Genomic DNA, 14,396 nt, shown 5'->3' with positions numbered 1-14,396 from the left:
CATTAACATATATATAATCTTGAACTTTTCCTCGATATTTACAAAAATTCTTGGATGACTCTGTTGTCTGTCATTTTCGATGTGCAACCACCCGTGTGGTGTCAGTTTAAAGCAAGGATGAGTATTCATTGAAATATCTCCATCAACATCTTATTCTTACTGACAAATTGCATTTCCCACAATGGTTTTGCTTTTTTCCTGAAAGTTCACTGCCAATGTTGGAGAAACGTATATTTTGACCCTGAATTGGTTAATGCGTGTGGAAGAACTTCAGTATTTTGCATGCTTACGGTACTGAAAATCATTACTCTTTATGGTTGGTGAAATTTATTGTTTTCTGTTGGTATTGCAAAATATGAACCTAAATTTGAACAGGGTTGTTCACATTTTAGCAATCAGATGCAATTAAAACTAAAATCTGGGAAATTTTAGATGGTTACCGAGGATAGGATTCCTTGGCAAACGTTTTTTAGTATGGTAACTTGGCATATGCGGAAGAATAGATTTTTTTTTTTTTTTTTATATTTCAAGGAGTATCTTGGAACACGGTGGAAATTATTAAGGTGTAGGTAAGCTAGGCAAAATAGTACATAGTAGCGTTAATTGGGACCTATCTAGTGATAGTAGATTAGATTTACAGCACGTTTGGTTCGTTGTATTGGAATAGAGGCATAATGGAATAGAGCTGTATTGGAATAGAGACGTAATGGAATAGAGGCGTAATAGCAAATCAATTGTTTGGTTGAATGTAATGAAATAGAGGCGTAATAGTATTCTTGTGTTTAGTTGAATGGAATAGAGGTGTAATAGCATAATGGAAAAAACTAAAATGACTAGAATACCCTTAGCATAAATTTGTTTGGGTAAATGATTATTGTTATTTGTTATTTAAATTTTAATAAGATTATTAATATCAATAATAAATAATTTAATTATATTTAAACATAATTATTATTAAATATATTATAATTAAAATATATAATTTAATAAAATACTTAATAATCAATATTCTTATATGAATTTACTCAAACCATAATATATGATACTATAAAATATAATTTAACATAATTATTATTAAATATATTATAATTAAACTATATAATTTAAAAAAATTCTTAATAATTAATATTCTTATATGAATTTACTCAAATCATAATATATGATACTATAAAAGATAATTTAACATAATTATTATTAAATATATTTTAATTAAAATATATAATTTAATAAAATTCTTAATAATCAATATTCTTATATGAATTTACTAAAATCATAATATATGATACTATAAAATATAATTTGAAATAATTAATATTAAATATATTTTAATTAAAATATATGATTTAATAAAATTTAAAATAATTATAACTAATAAATTTTCTTATATGAATTTGTATAATTTAAAATAATTATTATTTCATATAATTTAATAATAATATATAATTTCATAAAATTCTTGATAATAAATTTTTTATATGAATTTATATAATTTTAAATAATTAATATTAAATATAATTTAATAATGATATATAATTTCATAAAATTCTTGATAATAAATTTTCTTATATGAATTTATATAATTTAAAATAATTAATATTAAATATAATTTAATAATGATATATAATTTCATAAAATTCTTGATAATAAATTTTCTTATATGAATTTATATAATTTAAAATAATTAATATTAAATATAATTTAATAATGATATATAATTTCATAAAATTCTTAATAATAAAATGTTCTTATATGAATTTACTAAACTCATAATATAACTTGAGAATTATATTCTGCATAAACATAATTAACTTATATTAAGAAAATGTTAGATGAAAATGAAATTATACATCATAATCCATATGTTATATCGTTTTACAACATCAAAAAGTTTGAACATTGATTTTTAATGGTCAGAAAGAAATCTTCTGACCCATTCCAATCGCGCAGCAGAAGGTAAACTAAAGAAAACGAGCATTTGAGTTGGATGATCTGGAATTTTACTCAAAGCTCGATACCTCTCATCGTCGGTTAAACCTTCAATTTCCCATAAGGTTGAATATAAATTTGTAGCTTTCTCTTGGATGATCTGGAATTCTTCTGACTTCTGCTGAACTACCACATCGGAGGCAATACTCCTACTAATTTGATCGCCAATGGCCCGCATGTTTTCGGCCAATAAAGTGGCAGCCTCATCAAATGAAGAAGACATATTATCACGAGCATCAGATTTCTTCTTTCTCTTGTTTGAAGATGAAGAAGCCCCTTGGTCTCTATCTCGTCGCGGTTCCGCAGTAGAAACATCCATATCATCCAAAGAAACATCAGTTTCGCAGTCATAGAATGAGTTTCTTTCTTCATCCATATATGTAGTAGGTACACCCTCAGCATTTATTTCTTCAAGAACATCAGCAGCTGTTTGAGCATCTTTCCCAATCGCTCGATCTCTTGCGTTTATGGCAGTAAGCTGGTCGTAGTAAGGGAAAGAACGATGTCTGAATTGAGCGGCTTCTTTGTAACTCTAAAAAAATAAGGAAATCATATTAGTTATAAGTTTGGTAAAAATAAGATAATAAAGACTTGAAATAATCTTACCTTTAACTAGGAGTCCCAAACCGCATCTTCAGCAACAATGAGCTGCCTATGCTCGTCCCAACCAAAACTGCTATTGTTTTGGCCATTAAGCATGTCATAGATGATTGACCACTCTATTTTTAGTAACCTAATCCTCGATTCAATATTAGGTTTCGCCTTCAACATTGCATTTGGTAAAGCCTTTTGTAGCATTCTTTCCAACTCGTTTAAATAACCGGCTTTGAACCCGGTATCAGCATTAAATGTTCCAACATTGTGCAAGTCCACCATGCAGGAAACCAATGCCACATCTTCTTCTGGAACCCATTTTCTTTTGGTTCCTCGAGAAGCTTGAGAAGAAGCATTTGATTCTGGAACACCTAACATAATTATCTTAAGAAAAAAAACAAATTATATTAATTACTATTTTAATATCATGAATCAAAAGGTGAACACTTTATAAAATTATAATTAAGTTCAATATCATGAATCAAAAGCTCCATACCATAAAAATTTAAAATTATAACACATGCTGAATGAAAAGAAATTAAATTATAATTCAACAAGTTTAGTACAATACAAAAATCAATTCAAACACCGCAAAAGTTTCACAAACTAATTTCTAGATGCTTGCCATTCATTGAACATTTGGTTGGCTAGTTCCATCCTCCAAGTAGCCCAAGCATTCGATGGATGAATATTTACGATATTCGGTTCATCGTCATCCACCACATTACTAGGTAATCCTTCTCCCACCCCCGCTTCAATAGGATCAATACTCATATGGGTTCGGATAAAATTATGGAGCAAACAATATGCAATAATAATTCTATTGTGCACCCTTACAGGATAGAATGATGGATTCCTAAGTATTCCCCATCTAAGTTTTAATAACCCAAAGCATCTTTCAATAACATTACGTGCTGAGGCATGTTTCATATTAAAAAACTCTTATGGAGAACTTGGTCGATAACCCCGACGCCACTCGTTCAAATGATATCGTTGTCCTCTAAAAGGTGCAAGAAATCCTCACAATTTGTGTATCCAAGATCAACTAGATAATAACAACCTATAAAATAATTTTTTAAATGATTAATTCAAGACAAAAAGTTTGATCTTAATGAATAATTCAAAGTCCTCTAACTATCCACTTTACCATGAGGAACTTTTAGTCCATGTCTTCTACTAATGGCATCTCGAAGAACCCGTCCATCAGCAACTGAACCTTCCCAACCAGGAAGAACATAAACAAATTGCATATCAGGTGTACAAACACCTAGCATATTTGTTGCTATGTCACCTTTTCACGTTCGATATCTAGGTTTATCAACTGTTAGAACCCTAATCTTGATGTGAGTTCTATCAAGAGCACCTAAGCAATTCTATATCACATGATATAAAACCTTGAATTAGAATACTAATTTAAATCTAAATCAACTAAATGTTGTACAAGCTATATATAAAACTCAGTCCAATACCTTAAACCATTTCCACCTTGTGTCAGAAGAATCAGCTGAAATTGGCTCCGCCTTTTTAAATAACACATCTTGTAAGCGTATGACAGCATTTAAAACACTATGAAATGCTCTGCTAACAGTTTCCTCGAACCTTCTAAAGTGATGCTTGATAACTCGATTTTTCAGGTGATGGGAGATGATATGTAAAAACATTGCCACTTGTTCATCAACAAGCATGTTTCTTGATGACTTCAATCCCCCTAAGAATTCTAACATCTCACATAGTTTAAAAAAGGCAATTCTATTCATCCTAATTTATTCAATACAGGTCTCGTCACTAGCATATAGAAGCCTTTTCACATAATCCCTTTTTGTATAAAAATCTAAGGTATAGGACCTAATCCTTGGTCTATAAGTATGTAGGCTAAGGCTGGCACCCATTCTAAATAAGAACCAAATCGCAATTCTACAGATTTCCAACCATATTGTCAATGCAATACCAATTCTTTTACGCCTCACACTTTGTGCAATTAAAGGCAGACGAGCCATTACTGCAATATATTAATGTGTTCCATATTGTCAAATCACAGTAAAAGGGTCACATTTCTCCAATCATAATTTCAATAACAGTAAAATAAAATTAAATAATTTAATTGCCAAAGAACTTACAGTGATTGTGTGAAAAGAAGACGATCAACTGTGGGTGGAGGAAGCAATCAAACAAGCCGCTTCAATAGGAAGCAATATCACACTATCAAAGAAAAATGAACAATACAAATTTAGAATCTTAACGAAGCAAAAAATAGAACTTTAACATTAACATTAACAATGAATATTTGTTTTTAATCAACAATGTTACCAAATACTTGTTTTTAATCAAGTTGTTTTTAATCAAGTTGTTTTTAATCAATCATAATAATAATGAATATTTGTTTTTAATCAAGTTGTTTACTTGATTATATCTAATGATCCAATTTTAATATATTGAATTTTTTTAAATCAAGTTGTTTACTTGATTATATCTAATGATCAAATTTTATTTTATTTACTCATGATTGGATTGGGTTTAATTTATAATGGTTCAAAAGTCGATATATATGTAATATTATTAAAATAATATTTTTAATTTTAATTATTTAAAATATTTTTAATTAATGCGTTGTATATGAATATACACATTTATTTAGTTTTATTTTTAATAAAATGTTTCTAATTTATTCCTTCAATTTTAATCACCTTACAATTTATTCATTGTATTATATCTAACGCCCCATCTAAGTAATCACTAGTGCAAGAAATCCTATAATTTCGTATGAATGTCAAGTTTACAATCTTATCTTCTTTAGTGATACATTGTGCTTTTGATTTTACAATATGTGACCCATATAAGCTTGTTGTTTTAGGAGGCTCTCATCTAGTTAAATAGATGATTTTCAAGCTCTTTTATCAATAGACTTGATGAATGTTCACATCTCAATCTTCCAATAGGCATAGTTTATTCTGTCCAAAAGAAGTAGTTTTGAAGTTGAGCTACCTTCCTTCATAAAATTCATTTTAACTCACCAAATAGAAAATCACACCAAAAGCTTTTGTTATTAGGCTTTAATACCAATTAAAAATGTGTTTGGAAGGACTTGTTAAATTGACTGTTGTATATACTTGTTGGCATAAATTGTGAGACAAAAATATTTGTTTAAACAAATCCAAGAACAATAACAGCAATTGCTTATGCAATTCAATATCAAATCTTTCTAGAATTAACAATAATAGCAATTGTTTTAACACTTACCCAAATTATAATGATTCAAGTAGCTAAAATTAAAAAAATACTTGTAAGCACAAATTCTTATTTACTTTACCAAATAGAAAGTAAATAGCTAAAAGACCGAAAAAATAAAATAATTTCCAAAAAAAATTAAAACTCAATGCAAAAAATCAGCATGTATGCTAACAGTTTTACTGTGTTTCTCTGTATTTGATTTTGAAGTCTTACAAGTTTAGAAGATTGGATAAGTTACCAAACCTCTTGAATTGCAACTAGAGCTTCAGTTTGCCAACGATTTATGTCTGGAGCAAATCGATAGCTAACAGTCCAATACCTACAAAATTTCACATAGAACATCAATATGCTGGAACAACAGTGGTCAGATACACCAGGCGCAATAAAATTTCATTATGTATCATATGAAAAGTGTTTCATTGATTTATATTGGACACCATCTTGTAAAGGTGACTGTATGAACCAGCAAAGCTAAACTCCGGCTTCAACTTGTATCAAAGACAATGATTCGAATCTACTTACATGCAAAAAAAACAAAAGATACTAACAAGGCAGCCAATGAAACTCATTACACTATTGCACTTCAAACCAATGAGACTTAAATTAACAGCAAGTCAAGCAAAATGTTGAGCTTAAGCTTCATCAATGGAAGAAAGGAATACAACTACAAAAACATGGCTGCTTCCATTGACAAATTCCAACTACAAGAAGTTTTAGACCAAAATAATGAACTGAAACAAGACAACGAGACATGAATGTGCAAAAAGTAATTCCTTTGGTCTTCAAGGGCAACATGGCACATCCTACAAAATACTAATGCTGCAGCCTATGCTAACTCACTTCTAATTAATTCCCATTCCTTTGACTTCCTCCACAATCTCCTTAAGCTGAACCGGATTATACAAAAATATTCGAGGATGACGGTTAAGCAGCATAAGGATATTCGATTCAGGGACTCTAATTCCTCTTAAAACATATATTCAGTAAAATAAAAACAAATGCAACAACAGTAGGAACCATAACCATAGACATGAAAAAGGAACCAAACAAAATATAACTAGCAGTGGAAATTGCTGCCCTGCTATTAAATCAAACTCTAAAAGAGAAGTAACTGGGACTCACTGAAAGAAGCATGAACAATTCTATTAAGCAACTTAGGTAGAATATGAGTTATACTAATAAAAGGATAAAGATCTAGGCAACCAAAATGGTGACAAAATTTTCGCAGGGAAGTTATAATCAGCTAGGTGTAGAGATGCATGTAGAAAGAAATTAGCACATCAAAATCTCATAAATATGCATGCACAAAAGGTTCAGTCATGATAACTACCTCAACCTGTTCTTTTTTTTTTTTGAAACATGTTAAATCTAGTGACTCACTTTCACAATGACTGATCATTAAACTAATAAATAGACATAGCACAGCCAGAAAAGAACCTTTTTATTCAATATATGCCAGCTCAAAAAGCTATGAAAATTCCATCCAGAAAAAAACCATGTATATTACGGTTTCATGTATTCTTTCACTATCCAAATAATTGGGCTTTTTATTATCTTATAGAACCTTAAACTGAAGTTGTTCTCACTACAATTATGTTTAAACCAGTAGAAAATACCAGTACCCCGACTGAAAATTCTCACCGAAATAAAAAAATTAGGCAGTATTGAAAACTCAAAGGTTCAAACTCAAAATAAAAAATTAGGCACAAATCATGAAGTGAACTTTACTAAACGACAACCTAATCTACATATCGAATATTGAAAAGAGAAATTATATGTTAGATAAAAAATGATTGCTAAACCAAGAAAGAAGTTTGAAAGCAAACAATTTGAGAGCAAAAGAGAATTAGAAACCTTGGTTTACCTTTCAGTTGCAGTAAACTTGGAAACCCACCAAATGAGAGCAAGCGAAAGGGTGACAAAGAGAAAAAGAAAAGAAAAGGTTGAGAAGGCCAAGCGTAAATTGTGTTGTAAAAAACAGAAGAAGGAAAGGGGAAGCGTCGATCGGGAGGGAACAAATCTGCAGAAACCCCAAGCTAGAAGGAAGAAACAGAAGAAGGAAAGGGGAAGCATCGATCGATTGGGAGGGAGGGTAAAACACGGTATAAAACTAAAGCAGCACCTAAACTGAGCAAAAGGGAGGGATTAGAAATCGGTGGATTTTGGGGATTAGGTCTGTAATGTATTAGACCCATATTAGCCAATACACTGAACCAAACAAAGGATTAAAGTGGGATTAAGTGGGGCCCACGGAATAGGGGTGTAATGGCTATGCCAATATACCCAACCAAACATGCTGTTAGAGTAGCTCTTATGAAATTGTTGGAATGATAGGGTAGGAGAATGTTAGCTTTTGTTGCTTAATTTAGTTAGGATTTTATCACACACACAAAAAAAAACCTAAAATTTATGTCAATATTGTAATCTTAATTATAACTTTAGAATCTTCTCAAGAGTGCTCTCTTGAGTATGACCGAAAACAGTATTTCCGTGACAGGAATAGAGTGAAACAGTGAAAATTTAAAATAATTTTTGGGTATATTTAGAAACTATAGAGTAACTCGATGAAAATGTAAATATTATTATAGTAATTACATCCTCTTGTAAGTTACATGGTAGTTCTCCATGTTGTGTTTGATAGTAAAATTACAATTACAAGTTACATAATTTAACTTTTTAAAGTATTAATTATTAAAAAAAGTTAACAATAATGTTTGAAGAAAAAAATCTTAATTAGTAACAAAAATTAAAATTATATCATTGTATTCAATATGTTAATTCAAAACAATTTTGCTCTCTAAAAATTCAAGTGTTGAAAAACTTTGAGGGCGTGTTAGGAGTTTAAAAAATCTTAGCTTTAGTTTTATAGTCTGCCGTTTGGCACGTTTCTCTATCTGCCGATTGGCACGGGTTCTTTCAGTCTGGTTTTGTTTTGACATTTTCTGTGTTTTCGATGGAAGATGCACTGGCAAATTTGAGGTTATTAGATGAGGAGGAGGAAGCGATCCAAGAGGACGAAGGAGCGGTGAATGGTGCTTATCAATTCTGTCTGGTAGGTCGCTGTCTAACAGATAGCGTTGTTCATTTTCCTTCCTTGTGTAATACAATGGCGGATCTCTGGCATCCTATCGGGGGGATTTGTATTACGGAGTTAGGGGAGAAACGGTCTCTTTTTCAATTTTTTAATGAGGTTGACATTGAAATGGTAGTCTTAGGAAAACCGTGGTTTTTCAATAACCATTTACTTATACTCCAAAAAATTCCTGGTGGGGAAAATTCGGCAGCGTTGGAGTTAAACTTTACCGAGTTTTGGATACAAGTCCATGAATTACCTCCAGGGCTGATGACAGAATCGATGGCAAAACAATTTGGTGATTTCTGCGGTAAATTTATTGAGTATGATACTTCCATACCGTCATTGGGTATTCAGAAATTTTTACGTATTCGTGTTTGTCTGGACATTACTGCCCCATTGAAATGTAAGAAGAAAGTCTTGATCAGGAAGTCTATGATTGTTTATGCTAGGTTTAAATATGAAAAGCTTAGTCTGTTCTGCTTTATCTGTGGAAAATTGGGGCATGGGGAGAGTTATTGTCCTTTTCGGCTATAATTTGAACCATCTAAAATAGTATTTGGCTGGGATTTATCAATGCGTGCGGTGGTAAGGCGTCAGAATTCGGCAATGAGCAGGTGGTTACGAGCAGCAGATGGGTCACCGTGTGTTACAGAAAACTTGGTAAGTTTCAATCATGATATTTTGATAAATGAGGGGAAAGATTTAGGGCGTAATTTCAGGGGAATTGTTGGGAATCAAAATTCAAATCCCAATCTAATCCCTTTGGGATCTGTCCAGTATCACAGTAATAATAAACAAATTAAGGGGCGTGATGGGGGTAACAATGCGTTGGTAGCTGATGGATTAGTGTATGGGCCTATGGACTTGGTCTTGCATAAGGAGGATGACCCAATTGCTTTGTTGAAAGGTAAAAAAGAGACAGAGATTTGTGGAGGGCCCACGTGTTCTTTTGGATGCTGTTGCTGGATTAGGCTCAATGGATGTATTAGCTAGCTCTGGTGATCAGAGCAACTAGGCTCAATGAAAATACTAAGTTGGAATGTTCGTAGTTTGGGGAGATCACGAACAGTTAAAAGGCTCAAGAATAAGTTAAGAGCCATTAATCCTTGTATTTTGTTTCTTATGGAGACAAAATTAAGCTAAAAAAATAGAGTTGGTAAGGTTGAAGCGTGGGTTTGAGAATGGAATCGACGTTAGGGCAATAGGCACAAGAGGTGGTTTATAGTTGGGCTGGAGAGGGAATACATTAGTTCAGCTTAAAAGTTTTTCCTCGTTTCATATTGATGTTGAAGTTCATGATAATGAATGTGGCGAGATCTGGAGGTTAACGGGGTCCTATGGGAATCTGGATGAAAGGAGTAGAAGCGCTTCGTGAGACCTGCTTCGACAGATAAATCATGATCAATCTACCCCTTGGGTTGTCTTGGGTGACTTTAATGAGGTTGCGAATTCTTTTGAGAAGAAAGGTGGTCGCCTCTGATCAGATCGCCAGATGAGGGAATTTCGTGAGGCATTAGATGATTGCAGTCTTACGGATTTAGGCTTTGTTGACTGGTGGTTCATATGGGAGCGAGGACGATTTGTATCTACGAATATAAGGGAACGGTTGGATCGTGGAGTCGCTACCTTGAGTTGGGTGAATCTCTTTCCTGGATATCGACTTGAACATTTGAGTCATTCTTTTTTTGACCATTGCCCCCTTCTCCTAGATACTATGGTGGTGGTATGGAACAATCAAGACAGTCTTGTGAAGCCTTTTAGGTTTGAGGCCAAATGGTGTTTAGATAGTTCCTTTGAGGGGATGGTGAAAAGGTGGTGGGATGATAATTTTGGAAGTGTATTGGGCAAGTTAGAGGAACTGGGACATCATTTGCTCAAGTGGAGCAAGTCTACTGGTAGAGAGGAAGAGAAATAGGATTGAATTAGAAGACAGATTGACTAATCTTTATAATCAAGATCTTTCTGATGAGATTTTAGCTGAGATTACGAAAGTCCAATTAGGACTTAATTTGGAAGCTAATAAGGAAGAGTTATTTTGGGAACAACGTGCACATGTAAATTGGATGAAGAATGGTGATCAGAATACCAGCTTTTTTCATAAGGTTGCTGTGCAACGCCATTTCTATGGTAGAATTACGGAGCTGCAAGATGAAAATGGGGGACGAGCCAATTCGTCTGAGGAATTTGTTCAGATTGCTTCTAATTATTTTGGTAACCTTTTTTCTGCTTCGGATATGGGTTCGAATGAGCATTTATTTGGTTTAGTTGAGAAAAAGGTTACTGATAGCATGAATGATGGGTTGTTAAAGAAGTTCATTGAGGAGGAGATTGCCTATGCTGTTAAACTGATGGCACCTTTGAAAGCCCCTGGTGTTGATAGGTTTCCTGTTATCTTTTTTCAAAGGCACTAGCATATTATTGGGTCGGAAGTCTCTCAATTTTGTTTATCTATTCTGAATGGACAATCTGAACTAGGAGATCTCAATAAAACACGCATTATTTTGATTCCTAAAATTGATAAGCCAAAAAATATGTCTCATTTCAGACTCATAAGCCTTTGTAATGTTATTTACAAAATTATTGCAAAAGTCTTGGTAATTCGTATGAGTCATATGTTGGGGAATTGCATTAATGAAGCTCAAAGGGCTTTTATCCCAGGAAGACTTATTTCGGACAATGTGCTGATTGCTTATGAGGTCCTTCATTCTTTAAAAATGAAGAATAGCGGCAAGAAATGTAATTTTGCGCTTAAACTCGATATGAGTAAAGCGTATGATCGTGTCGAATGAGACTTTTTGGCAGGGATGATGAAACATCTGGGTTTTCGTATGGATTGGATTATTCTTATCATGCGATGCGTTTGCTCTGTTTCATACTCGATTAGCCTTAATGGATATCATAGCGAAAGGTTCTCTCCTTCAAGAGGGCTACGACAAGGAGACCCTCTTAGTCCCTATCTGTTTTTGATTTGTGCTGAGGGTTTTTCTACGCTTATTCAAGAGGCTAAAAATAAAGGACGGATGGTGGGAGCACCTGTTGGTTGGGAGAAAATTTCTGTTAATCATTTATTTTTTGTAGATGGTTGTATCTTATTTGGAGATGCCTCGTGTGAGGGAGCTGGGGTGGTTCGTAATGTAATCCGTGAGTATGAGATGGTTTCGGGACAACGTGTGAATTTTGATAAGTCTCTTATCTATTTCAGAGTGAATGTAGATTTTAGCGTTAAGGAGGATATCGTCAATCTGTTAGGGGTTCGGTTGGCATCTAACCCCGAAAAGTTCCTAGGCTTACCTATGATGGTGGGTAGGAATAAAAAGTGGGCTTTTGCTAATTTTTTGGATCGGTTCAGGAAACGAGTTGAGGGGTGGAGTTTGTGCTATCTGTCAATGGGGGGTAAGGAAGTCTTTATTAAATCAGTTTTGCAGGCGACCTCAATATATGCTATGCAATGCTTCTTTCTGCCAAAGACGTTATGTCGAAAGCTTGAAGGCATCATGAACAGGTTCTGGTGGACGAATAATAAATCCTCAACTTGGGAAATGTTATGCAAGCCAAAATGCCTTGGAGGTATGGGCTTTAAAAACTTGTTTTTGTTTAATAAGGCTTTATTAGCCAAACAGGTTTGGCGTATTTTATCCCGACCTCATTGTCTTTTTGCCAAGGTTTTAAAAGCCCGTTATTTCCATTATTCAGATATTCTATCAGCAAAAGTCCCCTCTAACCCTTCGTTTACCTGGAGAAGCATTTGCAGTGTTCAGGAGTTGATCGGAGAAGGGATTGTGTGGCAGGTTGGGAATGGTGCTTGCATCAATATATGGAATGATCCCTGGTTACCTGGAAGGGAGAACAATTGAATTCCAGTTCAGGACATTCGGTCTAATTGGACAACAGTTAATCAGTTAATTATGAATGAGGGTTGTACCTGGAACAGAGAACTAGTTCATAATTTAGTTGATGATAATACAGCAGCTAGAATCTTCTCCATCCTATTTCTGAAAGTAGGCCAGAGGACATGTTGGTTTGGAAGTATGAAGGTTCAGGGGATTACACTGTTAAGAGTGGGTATCGAGTCTTTATTACAGAATATTTACAGAGCAAATCTAATATGTCCTCTAATGTTGAGGATTACCAAAGTTTCTACACAGATTTGTGGTCATTAAATATTCCTGCAAAAATTAAAATACACGTTTAGAGGATGGTTAATAATTTGGTGCCACATTATGGAAATCTGGCGCGTAGAACTTTGTGTGAGAAAGCGGCGTGCCCACTGTGTAAGGCAGAACTGGAGAATTCTGAGCATCTGTTATGGTCTTGTGGTGTTCTGCAGGATGTGTGGGCTTCGTTGCAAGTTCGAACTCCTCTTTTTGAAGATTCGCTGGTTCACAAAATTAGTTTTGTTAGAACATTTATTAAAGCAAATGACCGACATAAACGACTCATTGCTATTTCTTTATAGGGTCTTTGGTTTCATAAAAATAAATTGGTGCATGAAGGGGTAAAATTTTTGAGGCAAAAATTATTGGGGTTTATTCAAGGATATGAACAAGATCTTTTTTTATTTCATGAGAACCTCTGTCCTTTTACTGGATCTTTGGTTAAGGAGCTTTGGAGGCCTCCTGACTTTGGAATCATTAAGATTAATTTTGATGCGTCTTTCATTCATGAAAGGAAACTTGCTACAACAGCAGTTTTAGCTAGAAATTACAAAGGAGAAGTTGTTGGGGCAGAAACTTATCTCTTTGAATTTGTGGCAGAGGCACGAGCTTGTGAACGGGCTTTAATCTTCGCGAGTAAGATGTGCTTTCAGTGGCTGGCTGTGAAAGTTGATTCTCTTTCTGTCATCCAAAATATCAGAAAAAAGAAGGCAGATAAATCCATTCTGAGACCGATTACTTATCATATTCATCAGTTGGATATGCTTTTTGATGAGGTAACTTACAGTTTTGTGTCTCGTGCGGTTAATGAGGCGGCTCATGTTCTGGCGTTGGAAGGTCAGAGAAGAGGGGTATGTGGGAGCTGGGTTAATGGTGTACTTGATTCGGTGTAGATGGTGGTGATGAAGGACTGTTTGGCTTGGGATCAGAGGGTCTAAGGTTTATGCAGTTTTGCTTTGAATTTGGAGAAGGTTCATTGATTTTCCAATTGTTTTCAAAGTCTTGCTTTCTCCTTTTGCTTGTCTTTGTTGCAGATTTTGAGGAGAGCTTTCTGGCTGATTATGGGTTATGAAGAGATGCTGGTTGCTGGCTCATGCGTTTTATTATTTATTTTTTTCTATTTCTTTGGTCGATACTCCCTAGGTTTTTAATTGATTTATGCTGGACAACTGTTTTGTTGCTTTGGTTTTGTCGTTTTCTTGTTGGGTGTTGTGTTTGGAGGCATCTCAGCTTCTTTTCCTTGAGCCGTGGGTAACAAAAATCAGCCTGTTTTTATAAAAAAAATGTTAATTCAAGAAAATAATCGACAATATGATTACTAATAAAAATAACAATAAAAATCAACATCATGTGCAATT

The 14,396-nt window shown here is 33.7% G+C and overlaps 1 long non-coding RNA gene across 4 annotated transcripts; it reads right to left on the bottom strand.

Annotated features, from left to right (window-relative positions):
* Nucleotides 1-2,273: 2,273 nt before the first annotated feature.
* LOC105797567 (uncharacterized) lies at nt 2,274-14,172 on the bottom strand. 4 transcript variants are annotated; one of them, XR_008197778.1, is made up of 7 exons: nt 13,824-14,171; nt 12,807-13,719; nt 12,618-12,718; nt 6,052-6,127; nt 4,698-4,779; nt 2,593-2,964; nt 2,274-2,518 (listed from the first exon to the last, which is right to left on the bottom strand). It is a non-coding gene; the product is annotated as an uncharacterized LOC105797567 (long non-coding RNA). The 4 variants fall into 4 exon arrangements; XR_008197777.1 differs by lacking the exons at nt 2,274-2,518; nt 2,593-2,964; nt 4,698-4,779 and having other exon boundaries at nt 5,972-6,127; nt 13,824-14,166; XR_008197779.1 differs by lacking the exons at nt 2,274-2,518; nt 2,593-2,964; nt 4,698-4,779; nt 6,052-6,127 and adding an exon at nt 6,134-6,929 and having other exon boundaries at nt 7,139-12,718; nt 13,824-14,172.
* Between the last annotated feature and the right edge of the window lie 224 nt (nt 14,173-14,396).

Source organism: Gossypium raimondii, chromosome 7 (assembly GCF_025698545.1).
Source record: "Gossypium raimondii isolate GPD5lz chromosome 7, ASM2569854v1, whole genome shotgun sequence".
Taxonomy (NCBI): Eukaryota; Viridiplantae; Streptophyta; class Magnoliopsida; order Malvales; family Malvaceae; genus Gossypium; species Gossypium raimondii.
Note: the sequence above shows the minus strand (reverse complement) of the source record. Positions and strands in the feature narration are given on the sequence as shown.